This window comes from Zeugodacus cucurbitae, chromosome X, assembly GCF_028554725.1.
Source record: "Zeugodacus cucurbitae isolate PBARC_wt_2022May chromosome X, idZeuCucr1.2, whole genome shotgun sequence".
Lineage (NCBI taxonomy): Eukaryota > Metazoa > Arthropoda > Insecta > Diptera > Tephritidae > Zeugodacus > Zeugodacus cucurbitae.
This window is the reverse complement of record NC_071672.1, coordinates 10162501-10175000: the sequence shown is the minus strand read 5'-3', so window position 1 is coordinate 10175000 and position 12500 is coordinate 10162501. Positions and strand designations below refer to the sequence as shown.

The 12500-nt window shown below is 49.2% G+C and overlaps 1 pseudogene; it reads left to right on the top strand.

Annotated features, from left to right (window-relative positions):
* Positions 1-2677, top strand: part of LOC128923397 (large subunit ribosomal RNA) — a 2784-nt pseudogene extending 107 nt beyond the window's left edge.
* Positions 2678-12500: the final 9823 nt, after the last annotated feature.

The window sequence follows — 12500 nt, the reverse complement described above, 5'->3', positions numbered from 1 at the left end:
TTCAGCACTAAGTCACTTTGTCTATATGGCAAATGTGAGATGCAGTGTATGGAATATCTTAATATCTAGTATGAGAAATTAACGATTTAAGTCCTTCTTAAATGAGGCCATTTACCCATAGAGGGTGCCAGGCCCGTATAACGTTAATGATTACTAGAAAGATATTTCCAAAGAGTCGTGTTGCTTGATAGTGCAGCACTAAGTGGGTGGTAAACTCCATCTAAAACTAAATATAACCATGAGACCGATAGTAAACAAGTACCGTGAGGGAAAGTTGAAAAGAACTCTGAATAGAGAGTTAAATAGTACGTGAAACTGCTTAGAGGTTAAGCCCGATGAACCTGAATATCCATTATGAAAAATTCATCATTATAACTGTGATATTTATAATATTATAGTAATAGTGTGCATTTTTTTCATATAAGGACATTGTAATCTATTAACATAATAAAATATTTATCAAAAGATCATTGGTGTTAAGTTTATTCAAATTAATTTGCTTTTAGCTTATTAACATAGAATAAATACTGATGATTTGATAAAGTGTTGATAGATTTTACATATATAATGCTTAAATTCTTTTGAATTTTACAATAATATTATTATCATTGATTTTAATATTAATTGTATGCATTTATATGATTAACAATGCGAAAGATTCAGGATACCTTCGGGACCCGTCTTGAAACACGGACCAAGGAGTCTAACATATGTGCAAGTCATTGGGTTATATTAAACCTAATGGCGAAATTAACTTAACTTTTATATAATGGGATTAATTTTTAGTGAAATATTTTACTATTAATTCAATCCCGGGGCGTTCCATATAGTTATGTATAATGATAATTTATTATTATTTATACCTCTAACTGGAGCGTACCTTGAGCATATATGCTGTGACCCGAAAGATGGTGAACTATACTTGATCAGGTTGAAGTCAGGGGAAACCCTGATGGAAGACCGAAACAGTTCTGACGTGCAAATCGATTGTCAGAATTGAGTATAGGGGCGAAAGACCAATCGAACCATCTAGTAGCTGGTTCCCTCCGAAGTTTCCCTCAGGATAGCTGGTGCATTTAAATATTATGTAAAATAATCTTATCTGGTAAAGCGAATGATTAGAGGCCTTAGGGTCGAAACGACCTTAACCTATTCTCAAACTTTAAATGGGTAAGAACCTCACCTTTCTTGATATGAAGGTTGAGGTTATGATATAATGTGCCCAGTGGGCCACTTTTGGTAAGCAGAACTGGCGCTGTGGGATGAACCAAACGTAATGTTACGGTGCCCAAATTAACAACTCATGCAGATACCATGAAAGGCGTTGGTTGCTTAAAACAGCAGGACGGTGGACATGGAAGTCGTAATCCGCTAAGGAGTGTGTAACAACTCACCTGCCGAAGCAACTAGCCCTTAAAATGGATGGCGCTTAAGTTGTATACCTATACATTACCGCTAAAGTACATGATTTATAATACAATTTCGGTTGGATTATAAATTTTGAAACTTTAGTGAGTAGGAGGGTACAATGGTGTGCTTAGAAGTGTTTGGCGTAAGCCTGCATGGAGCCGCCATTGGTACAGATCTTGGTGGTAGTAGCAAATAATCGAATGAGACCTTGGAGGACTGAAGTGGAGAAGGGTTTCGTGTGAACAGTGGTTGATCACGAGTTAGTCGGTCCTAAGTTCAAGGCGAAAGCCGAAAATTTTCAAGTTTTAATGAATTGTTGAGAATATATAATTATTATGTTTTCTTCATAGTAATTAAACACTTGAATAATTTTGAACGAAAGGGAATACGGTTCCAATTCCGTAACCTGTTGAGTATCCGTTTGTTATTAAAAATGGACCTTGTGCTCATCCTGGCAACAGGAACGACCATAAAGAAGCCGTCGAGAGGTATCGGAAGAGTTTTCTTTTCTGTTTTATAGTCGTACTACCATGGAAGTCTTTCGAAGAGAGATATGGTAGATGGACTAGAAGAGCATGACATTTACTGTTGTGTCGATATTTTCTCCTCGGACCTTGAAAATTTATGGTGGGGTTACGCAAACTTCTCAACAGGCCGTACCAATATCCGCAGCTGGTCTCCAAGGTGAAGAGTCTCTAGTCGATAGAATAATGTAGGTAAGGGAAGTCGGCAAATTAGATCCGTAACTTCGGGATAAGGATTGGCTCTGAAGATTGAGATAGTCGGGCTTGATTGGGAAGCAATACCATGGTTTATGTACTCGTTCTGGGTAAATAGAGAATTTCGGTTCTTGTTCCCCGGATAGTAGTTACGTAGCCAATTGTGGAACTTTCTTGCTAAAATTTTATAAGAATTATATCGCAAGATATATATTCTTATTTAATTATAACGATTATCAATTAACAATCAATTCAGAACTGGCACGGACTTGGGGAATCCGACTGTCTAATTAAAACAAAGCATTGTGATGGCCCTAACGGGTGTTGACACAATGTGATTTCTGCCCAGTGCTCTGAATGTCAAAGTGAAGAAATTCAAGTAAGCGCGGGTAAACGGCGGGAGTAACTATGACTCTCTTAAGGTAGCCAAATGCCTCGTCATCTAATTAGTGACGCGCATGAATGGATTAACGAGATTCCTACTGTCCCTATCTACTCATTCATTCGTTAGTTGGCTTTCGACGCGGATAGACGTGCGTGCGCATCGTTGTGATTTGGTGAGTTTTTCTTGGCGAGTTGTTTTTGCGATTTTTCCGTATTCTCTTTTGTGCGGTCATTTGTTTACGCGGTGAGTTATAGGCACCGTTATTGCCTGGCGTGGGTAGGTAGTGATATTGTTGCTACGGTCGCGTGTGGATTTGTGCGACTGCACATTATTGTGCATTCTTCGCATTTTTGTGCGCGCGTGGTTGCGGTTTTTCGGTACGGGCGTGTGTTTTGTACAGTTTTGGTAGACTGTACAGTGCGTATTGGGTAAGTACAACATTGTTGTTATAAAAAGTAGCGTGGGTATCCACATAGTTGTTGTTGGTGGGCTGTCGCACAGTTTCAGTGGTTTACCGTGTTGTTGGTATTCCTGCTGGCTGGATTGCCTACCAGTGAGTGCTGTGCTGAGCGCCCGGCGTTCAGTTGCGCTTGTTTCGGGTTTGCCCGTACAGTTGTGCCCAAAGGGTGCCTGGGGCTGTCCCAGTGCTGAGGTCGCTGACTGTTGCGTCGACTGCGGTCGTAGCAGAGTGCTGTTAAGCCCACAGTGCGGTTGGTACAGTGCCACAGCGGTTGACTCGCGACCGTTACGGGGACATTGATCTGTCCGGCGGTCTTTTTGAGTAGCCTTTTCAGACCTTTGGCTGGGTTGTGGGCTGTGCCCTCGCGAGAGCGCATTAACCGACTGCTTGGGTGGTGACTGCTACAGAGCGAGTACACGTGTGAGTCAGCGTCTTCAGTGCGTTCAGTTGCACGCGCCTGGAGAGCAGCTGTTTCGGGTATTACCTGAGCAGGTAGCTTCTGCGCCAGTGTTCGCCGGCGTAACAGCTTGCCTGGGGGTAGGCCGAAGGTGGGAATGGCTCCACCACGGAGGAGGAGGGTTAAATCCCTCGCTGAAAGCGACGGGTCGGGCCCCATAACTGTGATGGTGGAAACGTCGTCGGGTGATGAGGAGGTGAGGCCACCGGTGAGGTCTCCGCCGCGGAGGAGGGCGCGTTTGGGGTCGCCTCTGTTGGTGAAATCGGAGAGCAGTGGGAGTGAGTGCGGTAGCGGAATGGGTGGCACCGCTGAAAAAGCGGTTGCTCACCCCGCAGTTTCGGGTGCTGCTAAGCCGGCCGAGAGCGGCGGTAACAGCGGCACTGGGAAGGGCGTCGCGGATAAGGGCGTCGCGGATAAGGGCGTCGCGGATAAGGGCGTCGCAGATAAGGGCGTCGCGAAGAAGGGTGTAACAAAAAAGAGCGTCGCGAAGGAGGGATCGACGAAAGTCAGCTCGGCGAAGGAGGGAGGGAAACGTGAGGGTGTAGTTAATGGGGGTGTGGTTGGGGGAGGCGCTATCAGCCATGTCGCGGCCATGAAGGCAGTGACGGCTGAATTAAATGCCTTAGTGTTTGGGGTGAGGGACTTTGAGGTCACTACCGCGAAGGGGCTGATGGAGCTTGCCTCGAAGTACGAGGCGCTCCTGATGACGGTAGTAACCGAGAATGCCCATCTTCGCGGTCAGGTTGACGCTCTAAGGGGGGGTTGTGGGGGATATATTGCCCAACCGAAGAGGTTGGTTGGGGGGTTGGCTCCGGCTGAGTCGGTGCGTGCGCCTCCAGCACCTGTGTTGGAGGCGATTGCTCCGGCATTGCCGAAGCCTGTGGAGACGTGGTCGGTGGTTGTGCGCAGCAAGGCCCCGACGACTTCCTCTAAGGAAGTCATAAAGAAGGTGGTGAAAGAGGTGGGACCTTCCCTCGGAGTGCGAGTGCACGAGGTGAAGCCAATTAAGGGTGGTGGGGTGGTTATTCGCACCCCCTCTGTTTTAGAGAGGGAAAAGGTGGCGAATAATGCCAAATTTGGGGAGGTGGGATTGGATGTGACTGTGAACCGGAAGTTGGGTCCGCGGGTTGTGGTTCAGGGGGTTCACACCGAAATCTCCCATGATGACTTCATGGAGGAGCTCTTTCGGTTGAACCTCCAGGACGTCAACCCTGAGGCACGAAAGTCGGATGTGCGGATGGTCAGTCGGCCCTGGAAGGTAGCCGCTGATGGTAGCACCAACGTTGTCCTTGAGGGTTCGGACAAATCAATGTCCGCCCTCTTGGAAGCGGGACGGTGCTACATAAAGTGGTTTTCCTTCAGGGTTCGACCGGATACCCCTGTTGCTGGCTGCTTCCGGTGTATGGGTTTTGACCATAGAGTGGCTGAGTGTAGGGCCAAATCAGATGTCTGTAGGAGGTGCGGTCAGGAAGGCCACAGAGCTGCCGGTTGCGTCAATGCACCCCATTGTCGCAACTGTGCATTTAAGGGTAGGCCAGCTGGGCATCTTATGATGTCCGCTGTCTGCCCCATATACTGTGGTGTTGTTGAGCGCGCCCTCGCCAGACACTGATGGGGGGTATCTTCCAGCTAAATTGTCAGGGATCGTATGCCGTGATGTGTGAGTTGGGGGGTTGTATGCTTGAGGGTGGGTGCGGCATTGCCTTACTCCAGGAGCCCTACACCACCAATGGTGTGGTTCGGGGTCTTCCTGGGGTTTTCAGGGTCTTTACGGACCTTGGGGGTAATGCCGCAATTGTTGTGACGGATCCAAACTACGATTGCGTAGTGTTGGATTCGTCGCAACAGGGGGTGTGTGTTTCAGTAGAGGGGGAGTTCGGTAGAATGATTGTCGCTAGTTTGTACTGCAAATTTAGCGAGCCCCTAGAGCCCTACCTGGGCTACATGGATAAGCTACTACTACTGGGGAGTAGTAGCCCATTTATCCTAGGGTTGGATGCAAATGCCTCGTCCTCGATGTGGTTTAGTAAGGTATCCAGACATTCGTCTGGATATCAAAGCCACATCCGAGGCGAGGTATTGAGTGAATGGGTGGTGGCTAAGAGCCTCCACATTGTGAATGAGCCGAGTGAATGGTTTACGTTTGAGGGGCCTAGGGGCATGAGTGATATCGACGTAACGTTAATGAATGAGGCAGCAAGGAGAGCGTTTGATGTCAGTTGGGAGATTAGGGGAGGGTGGGGATTGAGTGACCATAATTTAATACAAATTATGGTCTCTCCGCAATCCCCACCCTCGGCGTACGTGGGTCCATTGCGGCGATGGCGTACCTCTGGTACTGACTGGAACCAATATGGACAGAATGTAAGGGAAGCGGTATTGGAAATACCGCTTAGTGAGTTTGAGGAACTGGGAGTGGACGAGCAAATTGCTCGGCTGTATGAGTTGGTGTGGTGTGTTAATGATAGGGTTTTCAGGAAGTATGAAAGTTCTAGGATTAGGAAAATTAAGTGGTGGACGAATGAGTTAACCTTGAAGAGGAGGGCTGTCCGGCGGTTGAGACGAAAGTTTCAGCGTGCTCGGCGGTCCAATTCGGATAGGTTATCCCAGTTCAGATATGATTTTAGTTGTGCGGCTAGAGAATATAAGGATATGCTTGTGAGGATTAAAGAAGAGGAATGGAGGAGTTTTATTGGGGAGAATAGGGACGACCCCTGGGGGCAGGTCTACAGGATCTGCAGGGGTCGTAAGAGGGAGGATATCACCTCTCTCCGCGTTGGTGACTCTGTGTTATCAACGTGGAGAGAGTGTGCGGAGGTTCTGTTAGGAGCGTTCTTTCCCAGGGCTGAGGTTCAGGCACCTCAAGCACAAGAGGTACCTGTTCCTCCACTAGAAGATGAGGAGTTGGGATACGCCTTTGGCCTGGTTAGGTCTAAACGGTCCCCAGGTTTTGATGGTTTGAACGGAGAGATGTGCAAAAGCTTGTGGAAGTTCATTCCGGAATACTTGGAGGCCATTTATAACAAGTGCGTGTGGGAGGGGTATTTTCCACGTGAGTGGAAAAGTGCCAGGGTCGTCCCTCTCCTGAAGTCCCCTGATAAGATCAGGAGTGATCCTCGTTCTTATCGGGGCATCAGCCTTCTTCCGGTGCTTGGAAAAGTACTGGAGAGGGTTATGGTGGAACGACTTCAGGAGCTAACGCGGGGTATGTGGTCGGATAGGCAGTATGGGTTTAGGAAAGGACGCAGTGTGGAAGATGCGTGGATGTATGTGCAGAATGTTGTTAGGGAGAATGTCAACAAGTATGTCCTCGGCATATTTGTTGACTTCAAGGGGGCATTCGATTATCTGATCTGGGATCGAGTGATAGAACGGTTAGAGGAACTTGGCTGTCCGGAAATTAGTCTCTGGCGAAGCTACTTTTCGGACAGAAAAGCCTCTATCGTTGGAATGAATGGGAGTGTGGAGATTGGAGTGGCTCGTGGCTGTCCGCAGGGATCCATCTGTGGTCCATATATATGGAACCTCATGATGGACTCTCTGCTTGGGCAGCTCGAGCCACTCTGTAAGTGTTGTGCGTATGCGGACGACCTTCTTCTCCTTGTTGAAGGTCGCTCAAGGCGTGAGTTGGATCGGGTGGGAGGACAATTTTTGGAAATTGTCCACAACTGGGGGATAAGTGTGGGTGTAGACATCTCGATGGACAAAACGGTGACAATGCTTTTAAAAGGCAGACTGTCACCGGGGCGTCCACCGGTTGTCCGAGTGAATGGGGTCGGCATCAGGTATGTGACGCAAGTCAAGTACCTGGGGTTGACCATGAGTGAAAGAATGTGTTTTACTCCACACTTGGTGAGTGTTAAGGTGCGACTGCAGGCGGTCGTAGGTAAGGTTATGCGCGTTTTACGGAGTGATTGGGGCCTCGGACGTCGTGCTGTTCGCACCATATACCGCGGCTTATTTGTGGCCTGTGCCACTTATGGAGCGGCTGTATGGTGGCGAACTGTCACGACGGTCTTCGGTCGCCGAAAGCTCCTCTCCGTCCAGCGCTGCATGATGCTCGCCTGTCTGCCTGTATGTCGCACCGTTTCTACGGATGCGTTGCAGGTGTTACTAGGTGCGCCCCCTCTTGACCTGGTTGTCATGCAGCGTGCTGTATCATTCAGGTTAAGAAGGGGTCTGAGTGTGTCATTGCTGCGGAATGATTTGATTTCCGATGATGATGTGGAGAGGGAGGGATATCTAGGGAGCAAGAGGCTTCTAGATGATAGGGTCAGGTGTAGGTGGCAAGACCGTTGGGACAGTAGTCTCAATGGTCGGGTGACTTATGAGTACATCCGGGACGTTAGGTATGTAGAAGGAAACCCAGACTTCAGATTCTGTCTAAGTCTGGGTTTCCTGCTTACGGGGCATGGGCCTCTTAATGCATTCTTGCATAAGAGGCACCTTGCAGATAGTCCAGAGTGTATGTGTGGGGCGCGTGTTGAGGATTGGGTGCATGTTATAGCGGAATGCCCGATGTACTCAGACATTAGGGACCTTGGGGGTATGGGGATTAGTTGGACTGATGGACGGATAGACGTTAGTGGTGTGATCTCCACTAGTCGGAATGCCGAACAGTTAGGGTCGCTTGAAAGATTTGCGCGCGTGTTGTTCAGGCGGCGAAGACAATTGGCTGAAGACCGGGGTTAGCTTCTGGTGTGAAAGGTGTATGAATTGGATGAGAGAATGGGATTCAATCCCTGGTCACCAGTCCAGAGCTGTATGGAAGCTCAACTGGTAGTAGTTTCGGCTACGAGGTCTGACCGGAGACTTAATTCTGGTACCACGGGGAGCAGGAGCCCTTGGAGTTCGCTCCAACCTGCTCATGCGGACTGGCCCCTCGGGGAGTATCGTGGTGGTTGTGGTTCAATACCCAAATGCGGGGAGAGTGACTTTGGTCACTCAATGTGGAGTTGCATTGCAACCGGGTGCCGGACCCAAAGTACGGCAGAGGTTTTAGATAGGCCTCGAACCCCACCAAGGTGGTTAGTGTGTCCATTCCACACGCCAATTGGTACCGAATAATGCATTGCATTTTCGGGGCGCTGATCATCGCATTGATTTGATCCGCTGTGCTTTTTGAGCACCGTGGAGTAAGGCCGTCGTCGGCAGGTACCCACGTTAATCCCACCGGACGTTGTCCCTATCTACTGAGTTGTTTGTAGAACCTCGAAGTGAACGGACGTGTTTGCGCATCATTGCGAGTTTTTAAAAGCGATTTTTAAGTATTTTTCAGTGTTTCTGAAAGTGATAAAATTTTTCGGTTTTTCCGGTCTGTCGGTAGCCTGTTGTGAAAATAGACACAGTGAGCAGGTACGTGAGGGATTATACACATCGTGTGTATTCCCAAAAGTGTGAAAGGATAGCGGCTTAGGCCATTAACGGAGTGTGTATTAGTGAACGAAGTGTGGGATTTCCCAGCAGTGCGCATAGTTAGCGGCATCTGCCATAACAAACATTGTGTACAGTGCAGGTAGTGAAAGATCTGTGTTTTTGTTGTGCGCGAGTGTAGGAGAAATGCCTCCACCACGGAGGAGAGGGGCAAAAGCCCCAGCGGAGAGCGAAGACTCTGGGCCTTCAATGGTCCAGGTGGAGTCATCGACCGATGAGGACGGAGTGGGGCAACCCTCGCGGCCCCCACCCAAGAGGAAGGCGCGATTAGGTTCGCCACCACAGGCGAACTCGGGCGAGAGCGGGACGGATGGAGTACTCCAGAAGCTGGATACGGTTGCTACGAAAGTAGCCGTAGGAGTAAAGGTTGCGGCGAAGGAAGGAGCCAACGGAGGAAGGAAAGGTTGCCCGGATAACAAGGTAGGGGGCAGCAAGGGGGGTATAGGGGGTGCTATTGGGGGTGAGGGTCATGTTACGGCGATGAAAGCCGTAACAGCCCATTTCAACGAGGTTGTGTTCGGGGCGAAAAGCCTCGAAGTCACAACGATGAAGGAACTCGTAGGGATCGCCTCTAAATATGAGGAGATCCTTATGAGTGTCCTGACGGAAAATGCTCATCTTCGTGGGCAAATTGAGGGTTTGAAGGGTGGTATTGGGACATCTTCTGTCCCTCGGAGCACAGCAGGGGCGGCTGCTGCTGCTCCCTCGGCGCCTGCCCCTCCAGCACCCGTGCTGGAGGCAATTGCGCCGACGGTGAGGAAACCAGTAGAAACCTGGTCGGTTGTGGTGAGGAGCAAGGCTCCTGTGACTTCCTCAAAGGAAGTCATAAATAAGGTTGTTAAGGAGGTGGGTCCTTCACTGGGTGTTCGTGTCCATGATGTGAAGTCAATCAAGGGGGGTGGCGTAGTGATACGCACTCCCTCTGTTGCTGAGAGGGAGAAAGTGGCGAGCAACGCCAAATTCGGTGAGGTAGGGTTGGACGTTAGCGTCAATAAAAAGTTGGGGCCCAGGGTCGTGGTACAGGGAGTATACACGGAAATATCCCATGAAGAATTCATGGAGGAGCTGTTTCGGCTGAACCTTCGGGAGTTCAGCCCAGAGTCCAAAAAGACGGACGTGAGGATGGTCAGTCGCCCCTGGAAGGTGGCGACTGATGGCAGGACAAATGTTGTCCTAGAGGGTACGGACAAACTAATGTCCACCCTCCTGGATGCGGGTAGGTGCTACGTCAAGTGGTTCTCCTTCCGTGTCCGCGCGGATAGTCCCGTGACCGGCTGCTTCCGGTGCATGGGTTTTGATCACCGAGTGGCAGAATGCAGGGCCAAGACCGACGTCTGTCGGAGGTGTGGTCAGGAGGGCCACAAGGCAGCCAGTTGCGTCAATGCCCCCCATTGTCGCAACTGTGCATTTAAAGGAAGGCCAGCTGGACATCTCATGATGTCGGCTGCCTGTCCGATTTACTGTGGGGTTGTCGGACGTGCTCTCGCCAGACATTAATGGGTGAGATTTTTCAATTAAATTGCCAGAATTCTTATGCAGTTATGTGCGAGTTAGGGAGTTGCATGATAGAGGCTGGGTGCAGCATCGCCTTACTCCAGGAGCCATACGCCACCAATTTTGGAATGGTAAGTGGTCTTCCTGGGGGTTTCAGGGTCTACACGGACCTTAGGTGTAATGCTGCAATAGTTGTGACTGACCCAAGCTATGACTGCATAGTTTTGGATTCGTCACAAGAGGGTGTATGTGTTTCTGTAGAGGGGGTGTTCGGTAGACTGATTGTTGCTAGCATGTATTGTAAGTTTAGGGAACCTATAGAGCCTTATCTGCGATACATGGATAACCTACTACTCCTTGCGAGTGGTAGCCCATTTATCCTAGGGATGGATGCGAATGCCACGTCCTCGATGTGGTTTACCAAGTTTTCTCGATGGGCGCACAGATATCGGAGCCACATTCGGGGTCGGGCATTAAGCGAATGGATGGCCGCTAACAGCCTCCACATCCTAAATGAGCCAAGCGTGTGGTACACATTTCATGGTCCTAGAGGGGGGAGCGACATTGACGTGTCCTTGATCAATGAGGCAGCAAATAGGGCGTTCAGTTTTAGGTGGGAGATTATGGGAGGGTGGGGATTGAGCGATCATAATTTGATTAAAATTATGGTTACTCCTAATTCCCCTCCCTCGACGCATGCAAGTCCATTGCGGCGATGGCGTACCTCTGGTGTCGACTTGAACCAATATGGACAGTGTGTTAGGGAAGCGGTATTGGACATACCGCTTAGTGAGTTTGAAAATCTGGGGGTGGACGAGCAAATTGCTCGGTTGTACGAATTGGTCTGGGGAGTGAACGATAGGTTGTTGAAGAAATATAAGGATTTTAGGGTTAGGAAAATAAAGTGGTGGACGCAGGAATTAACCCTGAAGAGGAGGGCTGTCCGGCGATTGAGACGGAAGTTTCAACGCGCTCGGCGGTCAAATTCGGATAGGTTGGCCCAGATTAGGAACGATTTTAGTTGTGCGATGCATGAGTATAAGGCCATGCTAATTAAAATCAAAGAAGAGGAGTGGAGGGGGTTCGTTAATGAGCATAGGGATGACCCCTGGGGTCAGGTCTTAAGGATTTGTAGGGGTCGTAGGAGGGAGGACATCACTTCTCTTCGTGTTGATGACACTGTGTTATCAACATGGAGTGAGTGTGCAGGGGTTCTGTTAGGAGCATTCTTTCCTAGGGCTGAGGAGCTGGCACCTCGTGCACAAGAGGTACCGGTTCCTCCACTTGATGATGGGGAGTTGGGATATGCCTTTAGCCTGGTTAGGTCTAAACGATCCCCAGGTCTTGATGGTTTGAACGGAGAGTTGTGCAAAAGCTTGTGGAAGTTCATTCCGGAATACTTGGAGGTCATTTACGATAAGTGCATTTGTGAGGGGTATTTTCCACGTGAGTGGAAAAGTGCTAGGGTTGTTCCTCTCCTGAAGTCACCTGATAAGATTAGGAGTGATCCACGATCTTATCGGGGCATCAGTCTTCTTCCAGTGCTGGGTAAAGTACTGGAGAGGGTTATGGTGGAACGGCTTCAGGAGCTAACGAGGGATTTGAGGTCGGATAGGCAGTATGGCTTTAGGAAGGGACGTAGTGTAGAGGACGCCTGGATGTATGTTCAGCGTGCTGTCCGGGAGAATGCCAACAAATATGTCCTTGGCATATTTGTCGATTTCAAGGGGGCATTCGATCACCTAATCTGGGATCGCGTGATTCAACGATTGGAGGAACTTGGCTGTCCGGAAATTAGTCTCTGGCAGAGCTACTTTTCGGACAGAAAAGCCTCTATCGTAGGAATGAATGGTAGCGCGGACATTAGGGTAGAACGGGGCTGCCCACAGGGATCCATCTGTGGTCCATATATTTGGAACCTAATGATGGACTCTCTGCTTGGCCAACTTGAAACTCTTTGTGGTTGTTGTGCATATGCAGACGACCTTCTGCTCCTAGTTGACGGTCGTTCACGATTGGAGTTAGAACGAAAGGGTGAACGACTGTTAGGAATTGTTCACAATTGGGGTATAGGTGTGGGGGTTGAAGTATCGATTGACAAGACGGTGACAATGCTCTTGAAAGGCATACTGTCATCGGCTC